Raw genomic sequence first — 16,362 nt, forward strand, 5'->3', positions numbered from 1 at the left:
CTTGGCATGTGAGGATGACACTCTAACCAATTGAGCTACCTGACATGGCCATATGCACATACCTTTATTAAAATGCTAGAAATATGGTAAAACAAGTTTAATTTGAAAGTAAAATTTAAAGAGTTACTTATTCTTGATATGCTTTAAAAAAATTTTATTTTTCAATCATAGTTTACCATTAATATTATTTTGTATTAGTTTCAGGTACACAGCATAATGACTGAAACATGGACTTCTTTTTACAGCAAGATTCAAGTGATACCTCAAATGGGTCCAAATTGTATTGGTTTCAAAACAGTGTGTGGTCATAACTCCAGGGATGCAGAGTTCAAGTTGGAAAGTAGAAAAGGGGCTGTTTAAGCCCAAACTTAGGTCTGAGCTGGAGAAACAGGAGAAGGGAATGAGAGCGAGATGGGCCTGGGCCCTGGTTCTGGCATAGGTTAGTTAGCTCCTGGAATCTCATTTCCCTCTTCTGTAATATGGAAATAAGGCCAGTTTGGTTTGAATAAATCATTGCATATAAAGATTGCCGGAGGAGCATTTTGCATCAAGAGATGCAGCTTTTATTCGTATGCATTTACTCTTTGACCCAGCAATCCCACTTCTGGGAATTTACCCTGAAGCTACACCTCCTCCAATAAAAATAATATATGCAAAGGTTTCTTCATCATATCATTATTTGTCATAGCAAAATATTGCAAACAACCTATATGTGACATGTATTAGTTTTCTATTGCTGCATAATACATCGCCACAAGCTTAGAGCAACACCCATTTGTTAACTCACAGTTCTGTGGATCAGAAGTGAACATGGTGTGGCTGTGTTCTCTGCTCACGATATCCTTAAATCAAGTTTTTGGCCAGCGTCAGTTCTCATCCAGAGAACTCAGGAGAAGGCATCTGCTCCTACGCTCATCCCTATTGTTGACAGAATTTAGTTTCCTGTGGTGGCACAACTGAGGTTGCTTTGCCTTAATGGGTGTCAGCCTGGGGCCACTCTCAGCTCCTGGAGGCCACCTGCCTTCTTTGCCAGGCAGCTCTCCGTCTTCAAGCCAGTGCATCAAATCCTTCCTGTGATTGGAAGCTCTGATTTTTCTTCTGAGACCGGATAGAGAAGGCCCTCTGCTTTTAAAGGGCTTGTAACATTAGACCAGGCCTCCTGGACGATCTCCCTGTCATAGGGTCAACGTATGCAAAATTCTTTCATAGCTATACCTAGATTAGTGTTTGACTGAATAACTGGGAGAAGGTGTGTGTACACCAGGGGCCAAGAATCTTGGGGGCTATCTTAGGATTCTGCTATTACATAGAAAGCTGAATGAATCTCCTGAGTCCATCCACATAGTGAACTATGCTGCAGTAATAAAGCATGAGAAAGGCCTCAGTGACCTGCTCTCGAGTGATTTCCAGGATATGTTATATGTTGTTATGTGAAAAAAGCAAGGTGGAAAAAATGTGCTGCCTTCCATGTAAGAAAGAAGGAGAGGTAAGAAAAAAGAAGTCTATATTGTGGTAGGCAGCCTCTAAATGGCCTTGAACCTTGCTTCTTGTTTTTATGCCCTAATGTAATGTTTCCCCTTCAGTAGGGCTGGACTTGTTTCTAGCAAATAGAATATAGCTGAAGTAGTGAGATGTCACTGGTAAATCAGGTTCCAGAAAGACTGTGGGTTTTATCTTGGAATCTTGCTTTCTCTCTCTTTCTTTCTTCTTACTTGAGGGCAAAGGAAGCTGCCATATTATGAATAACTTTATAAAAAGGTCACAATGCAAGAAACCGATATCTCCAGCTGCTGTGGGTTGAATTGTGATGCCCAAAGAGATAGGTTGAAGTTCAAACCCACCCTGTACCTGTGAATGTGACCTTATTTGGAAATGGGGTCATTGCAGATGTTATCAAGTTAAGATGAAGTCCGACTGGATTGGAGTGAGCCCTAGTCTAATGACTGGTATCCTTAGAAGAAGGAAATTTGGACACAGACACAGAGGGAAGAATGCCATGTGAAGGCAGATGCAGAATTTGGAGATGTGCTGTTGCAAGCCAAGAATGCCAAGGATAGCTGGCAACTGCTCAAAGCTAGGAGGACGGCAAGGAAGGATTCTCCTTTAGGGCCTTCGGAAGGAACATGGCCCTCCAGACATTCTGATTTCAGACTTCTAGGCTTCAGAATTGTGAGAGAATAAATTCCTATTTTCTAAAGCCAGCCAGTTTATGGTAATTTGTTGTAGCAAATTACCAGGAAACTAAGACACTGGCTGACAGCCAGTAAGGACTTGAGGTCAGCCAACAGCCACATGAGTGAGCTTGAAAGAGGATCTTCTGAGGCCTGCCAAGAGCCAGGTTGAGTGAGCTTGGAAGCTGATCCTCCCCCAGTCAAGCCTTGAGATGATTGTAACCCCAAGTGCCACCTCGATTGCATTCTGGTGACAGACCTGGAGCCAAAGATGCCTACCAAAGGTCCTTTGAATTTCTGACTTACAGAAACTATGAGATAATAAATGTTTGTTGTCCTAAACTGCTAAACTTAATTATACAGCAATAGATAATGAACACATAGATATCCTTAATTTGGGGAGGATGGAAGAATAATGATAATGGCTGCTGATCAGAGGTGAGTAGGAACAGAGTACAAAGAATAGAAAGGAAGTGCTACATTAAATATGGAATTGAATAAAAAAGAATGAAAAAAGCAAGCTCTAAAATGAATGCAAATAAAAATAAATCCAACAATATATCAAACTAATAATATAACCATATTAAAATGCAATTTAAGTAATTTTTGAACACAGTACTCTAATTTCATATCATTTAGAAGGATGGACCTAGGGGTTCAGAACAAGTCCCTTCAAGATGTGCCTCTGTGGTATACAGACTGTTTTGAGATAAAGTCAACCAAAACCTTGCTGGCTCGAGAGTAACTTTTGCCTCCCACTCACCCTTAACTACCAAGAACTTGAGTCAGGGGCCTTGCTCATAAAGGAGATTATCAGATTATCCCATGCAGGGAAAACTTCTAATTACTGAACTGTTTTTTTTTAAAGAATAGTTTACTGAGTTTTAGAGAGAGAGGAAGGGAGAGAAACATCAATGTGAGAGGACATTGATCAGCTGCCTCACGCCCAAGCTCCAAGGGTCCCTCCTTTGCCTCTATAACTTGTCTCCTCAGCCTGTTTCTTCTCTGAATTACTTCTTCTACTCTGTGGTTTTCCAAATAAGTGTTCTCTTATAGTTTGGGTCTTGGCTCTGAATTCTTTCCTAGCCAGAACTCAAGTACCGAGGTTGCTGAACCCAGGTCCGGTCTGAACCCACTGGTCTAACACCTGGTGCCATTCCCACTGCCTACAACAAAAAGAGATGTAAGGGGGGTTGTATGAAATTCATTCATCATAGATTAGGAAAGTGGGAGAAAGGAAAGGGGGGCATATCTGAGATTGGAAAAAAGTAAAATGCAGAGACAAATACTTATTTTACATTGATGGGTATAGGATAGCAAACAATTAACATTTACAGCACGTGAAGATGGTATTTGGGCAACAAGATAGCCATGGGGGTGAGACAGGCCAGTAAGCCAGGGCAAGTGGAAACTGAGACAGATAGCTGAACAAACTGCAGAGCAATTTACAGAAGATACAGGTCACCTCCTTAGAGACAACATTTGGGCCTCAGTTGTATTTCAGCTTCAGGCCCAGAAAAGCAGCAAAACCAGGTGGGTGATGCCAGGACCAGCTGCATTAACTAACGTCCCCCTGTCCTGGCACTGACCAATCAGTGGAGATCAGGACCCTGAAAAAGCACACCTGGAAAACTGATGAATATTTTGCTGAAACCCTCCCCTAAGACCTCCCCTAAGATTACCTCCCACAAGAGAGAGAGAAAACCCTTGAGACAACCCTGACTGGTTTGGCTCAGTTGATTGAGGCGTCATTCCGTACACCAAAAGGTGGCGGGTTTTATTCAGGGTCAGGGCACATACTGAGGTTGCAGGTTCGATCCCTGGTCTGAGCACGTATGGGAAGCAACTGATCACTCTCAAAACCTATGAAAAACATATCCTCAGGTGAGGTTAAAAAACAAACAAAAAATGAAAACAACCCTTGAGACAAAGGGGAGCACACCCCTGCGTTAATCTTCTCCCTTTCCTTCCCCCACAGGCACACATCTCCTAAACTCTAAGGGACCCCACCAACCTTGCAATGAGGGGAGCATTGGGCAGTGGCAGGTCGTCTCATGCTAAGCCCCTGAATCCATTTCCAAGGCCCCCTTTTCTTTGACTTCCCAGTGAGATAAGGCAGTCCAGCCTGGGCTCTCCTGTTGCTTCTTCTATGCTAAGTCCCTTCTGGTTTAACTGTTTCCAGCTTTAGTTAACATGCCTTCATAGTCACCTGGACTCATGTTGTGAAATCTTTCCTACACAAAGTCAAGAACCCGCACACTACAGGTTGGCCCTAGGCAGACCCACTAAGGGCCAGGTTCCATGTCAGGTAACAAGGTGTTCTTGTGATCTGTGGTTTGTGGTCTGTGGTCTCCTGCTCTGGTGGGAGTTTATGCCCTGAGGGGTTTGGAAAAAATGAGGATTACTCTAACATTCCAAAGGTATGTTGTCATAGATGCAAAAAGACAATAGACAGGCTCAACTAAGGTAAAGATTGACCTTTGTGGAGGGAGATATCAGCCTAGGTCCAGCGGTTGCCAACCCGTGGTCCTCGGACGACTGATGGTTCCTGAGGTCCAAAAGGTTGGGGACCGCTGGCCTAGGACATGACCACCATCCATGACTCACTTTTAATTAGGTGTTTTTATGTTCAGATCATCCTATGTGGTTACTTTATGTCTTTGACTTTGGAAGGCCCACCATGCAGGCCTTCTCTGAGCTCGCTAAGTTTAGTATTGAAAGGGTTAACTTGAAACACAGGCAGATAGGGGAGGTCCAGCGGGAAACAAAGGCAGGTGGAGCACAGGCAGGGGCAGACACTGCAGACACAGCAGTTTGAGCAGCTTAATCACAGGAACCAACCAAGCAGAAATAATAAAATGTTTTTGGACTCAAAGCAGGAGGCATGGGAAAACAAGGGAGGGCCAGCAGTCACAAGGTGTACGAAACAGAGAAAGTTCAGCACAGGAACAGAGAAAGAACACAGAAACAGGGAACGTTTGGGTCCATTTCTGGGCAAGAACAATTGAGGGAATCAATCAGATGACAACACAGATAGATCTAGAAGCAGGCTTGTAGCAAATATATATCCCTGGACTACAACAAGACTTTAGCGGGGTGCTGCCCATTATTGGCCCTCCCCCCCTCCCCCGCCCCATGCGGGGAGTCTGAATCTGTTGTAATAAATTTTCCGCACTTTTGCTTAAATCTTCTGGTCCTTGGAGCTCCTTCTTCGGCATCACGAAACACTACCAGGGGAAAAAAAACCTCAGCTAACCATTCCGGTTATCAGTATGTGCCCCCTTTTTTGTCCAGAACCTTATGGTATCGGATTTTAAACTGGAGGTATCAGTACGAACTCATGATCTAAAACTATATTCAGGTGAGGGGCATACTGCTTACTGTTTCATATCTATATCTATATGAATATATATGAGGAGCTAGGCTAAGGTGTCTCTCCCTAGGGCAGAGAAAATGCAATGAGAGCCAGTAGATCTTGTGTAAGAAAACAAGGAAGTACTCCACTGCCCAAACATGGGTAATTTTTTTTTTTTAAACATGGGCAATTTGAACACCCAAAATAATAATGGATTTCGTTATGATAACTGAATTAAAAAAAAATCTAGGAGTCCATACTATTATTCAAAGAGAAGAAACAGGCGGAGGGAGTTGTAAAGGAGAGGAGAAGGGGAAAAAAAGAGAGGAAAGGAGAAAAAGGGGGAGGGAACACTTCTTTAGAAAGGAAAACCCGCTAATAAACGTAGAAGAAATAATAAAATTAGGAAATTACTTTATAACCAGTGTCATGTGTTCATCAATGAGTGGTTACCCCACCTGGTTTCAGCCTATCACTTCAGATACTATCTGTTGCAGGGAGAGAGAGGTATCTTTGTGGAGAGATCTGCCAGACCAGACCTTGACCAAGTGATCAAACTTGGCATCACGGATAATGGGACAAAACGGTGCTGTGCTTCCTTATAAAGTAAAACATCACCTTTAACTTTTTTTAAAAAAATATATGTTTTATTGATTTTTACAGAGAGTAAGGGAGAGGGATAGAGAGTTAGAAACATCGATGAGAGAGAAACACCGATCAGCTGCCTCCTGCACACACCCCACTGGGGATGTGCTGCAACCAAGGCACATGCCCTTGACCGGAATCGAACCTGGGACCCTTCAGTCCTCAGGCCGACGTTGTATCCACTGAGCCAAACCGATCAGGGCACCTTTAACTTTTATTATTAAAAAGTTTAACCTGATCCTAGCCAGTTTGGCTCAGTGGCTAGAGCATTGGTCTGCGGAGTGAAGGGTCCCGGGTTCGATTCTGGTCAAGGGCATATGCCTCGGTTGCAGGCTCTTCCCAGACCCAGGCCCTGGTCGGGGCTCATGCAGGAGGAAGCCAATTGATATGTTTCTCTCACATTGATATTTCTCTCTGTCTTTCCCTCTCTCTTCCACTCTCTCTAAAAATCAATGGAAAAATATCCTTGGATGAGGACTAAAAAAAAAAAAAAAAAGTTTAACCTAAATCTAATAATGTGGAACCAATTTGATAAATCCAAACTGACACAATTTACAAAACAATTGTCCTGGACTTTTCAAATACGTCAAAGTTAGGAAATATATATATATATTTTTAATGAGAGTAGTAGCACTAAGGTAGTGGACTAAAGGAGTTTACATAGAGAGGCATGAAATCAAATGTAACAAGTGACTTGGGTAGATCCTGAATTGAAAAAAGTGTGTGTTCATGACATTTTAGAACAACAAAGGAAATTTCAATGTGGATGACATACTGAATGATATGACTGAAATGGTATCAAGTTTCTTGCACGTGATAATGGTGAGGTGTTTAGGGATGAAGCAGTGTTGTTCACAACTTCCCAATGGTTCAGGAGAATAGAACATATATAGTGAGAGAGAACACAAATTTGTGACATGCTAGCATTTAGTGAAGGGTATATTGTTCATAGGACTGTGCTTTCAACTCTTCAGTTGGTTTATAAATTTTGAAACTAAAAAGCTGGATTAAAAACAGAAGTGCAAAATTGGTGTAGCTATTATGGAAAACAGTATGAAGGGTCCTAAAAAGATTTAAAAATAGAACCACTATGTGACCCAGCAATCCCACTTCTGGGTATTTATCTGAAGAAATTAAAAAAAAAAAAAACACCACCTAATTTCAAAGGATATATGCACCTGTATGTTCTTTGCAGCATTATTCACAGCAGCCAAGATATGTAGACAACCTAAGTGCCCATCAATATTGAATGGATAAAAAAGAAGTGGTGTATATATACAATGGAATGTTACTGGGCCATAAAAATAAATGAAAGTTTACAATTTGTGACAACATGGATGAACCTGGATGGTATTATGCTAAGTGAAATAAGTCAGAAAGAGAAAGATAAATACCATATGATTTCACTTACATGTGTGCTGGAGCTGACCAGCAGACCCTGAACAATGGATGAATAGATTATTTTGACACGTTTCTGTGAAAGAGAAGGCGAAAGGGTATGTTTGGCTGTAGAAACCAAAAACAGCCCCAATTGCCTGCCTTGTTAGCTTTTTATTGTAACAACAGCTTGAACTAAAATTAACCTTTAGATACAATCAGCAGGGTAAGTATCCTTGAGAAAGCATATGCTTCTACAAGGTTGGGACTTAAAGACTAAACATAGAGATTCTAGCAAAACACCTGGGGGATCGGACTTGTTTGGAAAAGTCAAGGTAGGGGCTGCCACCTTAGGCAAGTTCCCCCCAGACGCCCCTGACCTTTCAGAGAATCCTCCTTACAGGCATTTCAACCAAGTCCTGTGCTTCCCCACACATGTGGAATCTAAAAAACAAAAGAGAGGAACAAACAAACAGAAACAAATTTATAGCTACAGAGAACTGATGGTTGCTAGATGGGAGGGGATTAGAGAGGATGGTGAAGCAGATGAAGGGATTGAGTACAGATTGGGGAGAACCAAGATGGTGGTGTGGGTAAATGCCGGAATGCCCCGACCTGCAGGGCATGCATCGTGGGTACACCGCACCAAATCCTGCAAAGGAATGAGAGGATAGGAGACGCGAAGAAGTGGAGGCAAGACAAAGTTCTGATCAAGCCTCAATTTTATTCTTACAGCGGGTAGTATTTATGTTGGTGGGCAAAGGGGGGTCCATGGGATAAGCCTCTCATTAAGGATGTAACAAAGGCTCTGGAATGTCACAGCTATGCGCTTATCAGCGGAGATGTAGCAGCTTATCAGCGGAGATGTAGCAGATTTGTGCTAAGGGTGAGGGTATGTTATCCTTTAACTCCAGGCCAAACCGGGGGTTGGCTTGGAGGAGCCATAAACCTATTATGCTGTAAACTGGAGATGTATATGTGATTTATAATGGCTCCCAACAATTCCTCCCTTACCATTTAGTTAAGGGTGGGCATTAACCGACTGGGGGAGTAGTGACCTGGTTCCTCCCATGAGATCGGTAGATCTCACCTCTGGTGGCTCTTGGTATCTTTTGGGGAGGAGAGGCAGAGCCAACAATTATATATGTATGGATACCAACCTCTATGCAAACCAGGTGTGCTCACAGAGAAATCCAGAGGCGGTCGAGAAAATTTTGATTTTCTGTTTTGACCTTCCCTTGCAGTGCTTTGCCCTGCACCCAGACGGTACCCATACCATGCCTCTATATAGAGTGTAGGTAAGCATTCCTCTGGCTTTATGCTGTCCCCGTGGGGAGGGAGCTCTGGCAATCATTATAATCACATTCTCGGTCTATAATAGCTAAACGGTGGTAGTGAACCTGAATGGGTTTGGCCAGGATGCTATCAATTTGCTGTTTGACAAAACTTGTCAGTTTCTTAAAAGCCCATGGACCAAAGGTTAATATTAACAGTAAGCTGACAAGGGGGCCAAGTGCAGGAAGCAGGTAGGGGAGTAGGCCATTGAGTCCGCTCCAAAGGGGGTTTTCGAACAGCTCTCTTCGCCTTTTGACCAGATCTTCCTGGAGTTTTCTTATCTTGTCTCGGACGATTCCAGATTTGTTGGCATAAAAACAGCAGCGTTCCTGTAGGGCTAAACATATTCCTCCCTGCTCTGCTGTAAGTAAATCTAATCCTCTTCTATTTTGTAAAACTACTTCTGCTAGGGAGTCAATTTGGTCTTGGAGATCATTGATAGTACCTGAAAGAGCCTGAACATCATTAATTAACTGATTAGATAATTTATTATAGGTATGTAATGCGGTTCCTAATCCAGCTGTGCCAGTGGCCACAGCTCCAGAGACTCCCAGTCCTATAAGTAAAGGAATAAATTGGACAGCCCGCTTACTGCGTCCAGCAATGTAATCAAGGCTGGGTAGGGGGACAGGTTCTCCCCCTGGAATGATGTCAATGTCAGGGAGAATACTAGCCTGAACACATAATCCTGTCCAGTTTAAAGGTAAAGCTGTATAGGCCATATTACCTCCACATACAAACACTCGTCCAGGAGCGGGGCAAAGGGAGGAACTGTGATTGTGAATGGGAGAGCAATTAACAAAGCTAACGAAGCCTACATCTAGATCATAACTATTATTCTGGGGGAGTTTTTGTAGGCATGAGGAAAAGTTGAATGCAACAGGTTGAGTTCTAAAGGGCAAACTGAGGGTACAATTATTACTAGAAGTGATGTTACTGATGTCATCTGGAATGACAAGGGGCATAGGTGTACCTAGGGTCATACATAGCCAACAGTCTTCTGCAAGGGATGGATTGGAGGCATTTAAAGCACAGAGTGTGGCTTTTAAGATATCAGAGGTTTGGGTGTCTAGATCTACTCCTCGTGATTTAGGTAAGGCTAAAGGGTGATAGTGGAGGGGAGGATACATGTTTCTAATGAATTCTTCAATTTGGTTCTGAACTAGGGCTTCCCTGACTCTGTCAGAATTTATAGTATGATAGACAGCTTTCTCATTTGATGACCCATCAGTAAAAACAGTTAAAGCTCCAGGAATTGGTTCCTGCGTAGTATTTTTTGGTATAATGATGGAGGTCTTATATAAAAATTGTAAAAGTTTATCTTTTAATAGGTGACAACTAAGTTCCCCTGAATATCCATTTAACCCAATTTGCCAATTTTAAGTCAGTTTGAAATAGCATTTATTCTTTTAACTTTACTTGTCCTAAGTTATGGACAGTAAGTGACATTAATTAAATTTCTGGTGTTAGTCTTTGGGTAAATTTATATAAACTTTGTTTAAGGAGGCAAAACACAAATTATTTAATTTAGCTTTTGAGGCCCAATATATTGATTTTTAATTTTAGTTAGGCATCTGAAGGAAACCTGTTTATTTCCTTCCAGACAGCTTTCTTTCTCACACAAGCAACAAATGTAACAAGTAAATTTAGTATTTAGTAAACTTTTGATTCACAAGGGACAAATGCTGCCCCACCTCCAGCCTAATTTAAAATGCAGCGGCGAGGAGCTTTTGTTATTTCAAATTACATCTTAAAATTCCACTGCTGTATTTTAAGAAATATTAAACAAAATTACTTGTTTTGCCCTTTCTCAGAGGCAAAAACTTAAAATATATTTATTAATTTATATTTGATAAAGCTTTCTATGTGATTTCAAGTATATTAAATTGGCTTTATTAAAAAACCTTTAAGAAGAGAGAATAAACTTTTGAAAACATTTCAGGGCCCATGAAATGTCCCAAAGTCATTCCTTGATTATAGTTTTGAAATCCAACTTGAAAGACCACCAAATATATATGTGTATATATATGATTTAAAGATTATATACCTTTTATAATTATTAAGAGATATCAATTAAATTTAAACTGATCTTTATATTTAAAAATTTCGGTTGGGATTACAGAATTTATCCTCTTTTTTAATCAGATCAATGAGTAACATATTTTGAATTCTAATTATTTCAGAAAAAACGAAAATTTTCTTAAAGATAAATGTTTACTTTTTTAGGCATTTAGCTATTTATAATTATACAATTTTTCCCAATTCAATCCGAATCTTAAAACTTTTAGCTGGCAAGTCAAATATTCAGCATTTCTCAATCAGTAACATTTTTAGGAATAAACTTCAAAAAATGCAGGACATAATCAACCAACAGATTTAATTCTGTTCTTTAGATTTTGTACGAAGTACACTTAGATCTTATTTAATTCAGTATTATGTCACTTCAAGATACCTAGGTATAAACTCCAAGGTCTTAAATTTCACAGCAGATTTGGAAAACCACACTTGAGGCTGGCAAGGCAGGCCTGGCCCAGCCTTTGATTTTAAAACGACCATAATTTTTCCTCTGGGGAAGGCCAACAAAAAAGGTTGTAGATACATTGCTTTCTGCCCCTTGCTAGTCGGTGGGAAGTTTCAATATTGGCCTGGGGGAGGAAGGGGGGGGCTGTTTTCCCTGGAAGAGTAAATTGACCACATTCTTTAAGAATTTGCTACATGTGGGAAGCAACTAGCCCCTTTTCTCATTAGAAATGTTTTGGCCAGCCTTTTCAATTAACAAAGGGCCGGTTTTTTACCGGGCTACTTAGATTTTTATAATTAATATAGATCAATAATTCTTGAGATTCAAATCTAAATTATTATTTTAAGGCAGTTATTTTGGTAACTTTTCTATAACAGACAATTTTACTAAATTTCTCTGAGGCTTTTAAGATTAACTTTGGAACAGGCTTTATTAACATTTCAAAAATCACTCTTTATTATGGAAATATACCAATCTTATTGTTAGAACCAGCCTGCATTTCTTCCCTGGCTCAAATATGCCATTTTTCTTAGGAAATAATCAGTCTTGGGTTTTATTCTGTACATTTGTAAAGAGATTTTTAGCTCAAAACTCTATCTAAATGTCCAAAAACAGGACAGTTGCGCGCATTAGTTTTAAGCCAGCTTTTCTCTTTACACGTGAACAGAAATCCCAGACGCATTTTCTAAATTTTGTAAAACTTTTTTAATTACGAGAAGGAAATTTTAAATTTGAATACTGGGGAGGAGGCGTCCATATAGGATCGCCATGTGTTCCTTTTTCCTTTCCCCTACTCATCCTGCTTTGGGGGAAGTTTTAGCAAATGACTTAGATGGCGTATTTGTTCCCAAAGTCATGCTTAATAGAAGAAGACATTTTAAATTTTTTCCTATTTTGCTTTCTAAAGTCATGGCTAACACCCAAGGTTATCTTAGCCAAAGTTTGGTTGTCATAAGATGTTCTAAAGTAAAGAAGCCTTTTAAATCTTTCTTTTTAACCCTAAATCTTCGTGCTCTGAGGGACTCCCTGAGTCCTTTAAGAAGCCTTTTGAATCTTTTTAACCCTAAATCCTCGCACCTTGAGGGACTCCCTGAGTCCTGTAAGAAGCCTTTTAAATCTTTCTTTTTAACCCTAAATCTTCGCGCCTTGAGGGACTCCCTGAGTCCTTAAAGAAACAGGTCATGAGAACTAAAAGCCTGACCCATGTCTTAGCCTCTTCCACGTAAGCCTCCGGGACGTATAAACCCCGTACCAGGTCAGCCCAGGAGTCGACAAGGAGACGAACCAGCGAGGAAGATGCCAACCGCCACCTCAAAAGAGAGGCCCCTGTTCACGTGTCATAGGTCTGGATGTTGAAATTCTCTGCTGAGACTACTTCAGTCCTGTTTATGCCACAGGTGTGTTTTCCTACGTAAGCAACCGGTTGGTATAATCCGCCAACTCGGACCCCTAGATCAGAGCTCCCCAGATCGAAACTTGTTTTCAAGTGCCCTCCTCGGAGCTGCTTCCGCAGCCCACTCCTCCTACGTAAACAGCCGGTTGGTATAACCCGCCAACTCGGACCCTTGTGAGGCAGGTAACCTGCTAGGACCCTCAGGCATTCACCAGTCGGGAGTCAGGCACCCCATGAGTGCTCACAAGGTGGACGGCTTACGTTTTAAAGTAGGCAAGGAGTTTTCCCGGAGTGACACTGACACAAGTTCGGTCTAGTTTACTTCTAATTTTGGGTGGACGGTTTAAGCTTTAAAGTAGGCAAAAACACTTACTTCAGAGTCTCAGCTGGAGTTCCCACTTTCTCAGAAAGACCACTAAGACAAGGTGAACGCAGGGTTTTTGGAAGGAGTCAACCACGTGGAACGAAACCAAGGGACAAGCCTGAGTGATTCGGAGTTCTCTCCGCCGAAATCGGGTACCTTTCACTCTTCCCCGAAACAACAAGAGAGTGCTCAAAGTGGACTAGAGGCAGGAGACAAGGGGGGAGACAATGAGGAAAGAGAATGCCTATCCAAAATGAATGCGTTCACTTACCAAAGCAACAGGTCTGACTCGCAGAGCGGGTAAGCAAAGCGGCGACCAGGAAAAAAGCAGGCTGACTCACAGGGCGATCCCAGTGGCGCCAAGGGGACGTCCGGCCGGACAAAAGGTGAACGTTCCTGAGGAGGATTGGAGAGCGGAGACCGCGTTGGGCGCCAGTTTATGCCCCGACCTGCAGGGCATGCATCGTGGGTACACCGCACCAAATCCTGCAAAGGAATGAGAGGATAGGAGACGCGAAGAAGTGGAGGCAAGACAAAGTTCTGATCAAGCCTCAATTTTATTCTTACAGCGGGTAGTATTTATGTTGGTGGGCAAAGGGGGGTCCATGGGATAAGCCTCTCATTAAGGATGTAACAAAGGCTCTGGAATGTCACAGCTATGCGCTTATCAGCGGAGATGTAGCAGCTTATCAGCGGAGATGTAGCAGATTTGTGCTAAGGGTGAGGGTATGTTATCCTTTAACTCCAGGCCAAACCGGGGGTTGGCTTGGAGGAGCCATAAACCTATTATGCTGTAAACTGGAGATGTATATGTGATTTATAATGGCTCCCAACACCGGAACTCACAGCCTCTCACAACCACCCCAAAATTACAAGTAAAATACAGAACAACTATCATTCAGAACCTGGCTGAATGGAGGTCCTACAACTAGAGAAGTAAAGAAGAAAGTACATGGAGACTGGTAGGAGGGGGCGGAGGCTCAGAATGGGCTGGTCTGACACCCACCTGTGGTGGTTTTTTAATTGGGAGGGATATCTCCAAGGCCGCTTGTGAGAAGCAGGGGTCCCAAGCCCCACATCAGACCCTCAGCCCAGGGTCCCAGAGCTGGGAAGAGAAGTCCTTGTAACTTCAGGCTTTAAAAACCTATGGGGATTGTGGCTGAGTGACACAGAGGCTGCTGGAGATCCAGGCAGTTCCTCTTAAAGGGCTGGCACACAAACTTACACGGTCCTGCTTCCTCAGAGCTCTAGTCCTAGCGGGGGCTCGGGGGGATCCAGGACATATGGGGAGGAACTGGATAGCCTGGCATTGGTGCAAGAACTCGGGATCAGCTTTCTCCGAGACCTGGGGTGTGTGTGTGTGTGTGTGTGTGCGTGCTCACAGGGGTTATTGCTCCTGTGCTCGGACCTTCCCCGTCACAGAGCTGAGTGGCAGCCATATCTGAGTCTCCATTAATCTGGCCCACACTGTTCGCTCCATCCTGGTGATTCCCTGAGACCCCACCCATCCAATTTGCAGCCCTGCTCAAGCTGTTTACAGCAGCTTTTCCATGTGAATAACCTGTCCTGGCTCAGGCCTCAGGCTTTGCTTAAATCTCTCAAACAAGCAGTAGCTGGCATCAGCATGCCCCAAACCTATTAAAACAAGGCCTAAGACCTGGCACTAGCACCAGCCTGCCTTGCTTCACAGCTGGGCCTTGCATGGGCACTTCCTAGTCCAATACAGGTAGCAGACATCTGCAGATCTCTCTGTGGCTCCTGCCAGATGGCCCTAGGCAGTGGCTGACTTTGCACCTCCTGGGAGGCCCCAGAGCCAGTGCACCTGGTGGACAGCTTCAGACCATATCAGATTACAACTCTACACATCCACAAATGACACACTCAAGGGGCAGATTCAGTGCGCACCAAAGCCCCATGAAGCAAGTTCTGCTCCATAGGGGCGTCTCCTGCACAGCAGCTCTTCCACTGTAGTCACAGCTGGTCCTCACAGCCAATTGGCTAGAGGTCAACTCCTCCCCGTGATGCCAACAGCAATCAAGGCTCAACTACAACATGACTGTGTATACAGCCCACACAGGGGCACACCTAGAATGCCCAGCTCAGTGACTAGGGAGGCTGAGCCAGTGGGCCCTACAGGATACCTACTACACAAGGCCACTTTACCAATTCCAGTACACATAGCAGCTCTACCTAATACAGTGGGGCCTTGACTTACAAGTGTCCCGACTAACGAGTTTTTTGAGATACAAGCCGTTCCTTGGCCGATTTTTTGCTTTGAGTTGCGAGCTAAAATCCGGGTTACAAGCCAGCTTCAGATACCCCACCGCTAGTTGGTGCAGTGAACGTCACAGTGAACACCACAACATATTAATGGCATTTCAATTCATTGTAATGCTGAAAATTGATTTGACATACGAGTAATTTGAGTTACGAGCTCCATCACAGAATGAATTAAACTCATAAGTCAAGGCCCCACTGTACATAGAAACAAACACAGGGAAGCAACCAAAATGTGGTGACAAAGAAACATGTCACAAATGAAAGAACTGGAAGCAAGCAAACTACTACTGGATATAGAGTTCAAAATAATGGTTATAAGGTTACTCAAGGATCTGAATGAAAGCTTCAAGGGATTTAGTGAGACTTTCAAGAATCTTAATGAGAATGTCAAAGACATGAAAAAGGAGCAGTTAGAAATTAAGCATACACTACCTGAAATAAAGAATAATTTACAGGGATTCAATAGTAGAGTAGAGGATTCTGAGAATCAAATCAACAACTTGGAATATGAGGAAGCAAAAAATACCCAATCGGGAGAGCAAAAAGAAAAAAGAATCTAAAAATATGAAGATAGTGTAAGGCAAGCATGTCAAACTTGCAGCCCATTGGCCACATGGGGCCCACAACTAATATTTTTGCGGCCCAGTCAATATAACGGTATGTAAGAAACATTTTAATAAAAATTTTGTAACTTAATTTTTATAATATCATATTATACATAATTATTAACAACGAACTACAATGTTCGCTAATGACTGACTACTATGATCATGTTGCATTCATTTCCCTTACTTGCCTTACACTCAGGAGCATGATTTCTCTCCACTAACACTAGCAGCTAATATTTTAGCAGCTAATTGCCACGTCATTAGTCTTGTACTGACTTGTTTGGTGTGCACAACAGGAAATATTTTGCTTTCG

Source organism: Myotis yumanensis, unplaced genomic scaffold, assembly GCF_028538775.1.
Source record: "Myotis yumanensis isolate MYYU_CA2020_CCGP unplaced genomic scaffold, mMyoYum1.0.hap1 SCAF_3, whole genome shotgun sequence".
NCBI classification, from domain to species: domain Eukaryota; kingdom Metazoa; phylum Chordata; class Mammalia; order Chiroptera; family Vespertilionidae; genus Myotis; species Myotis yumanensis.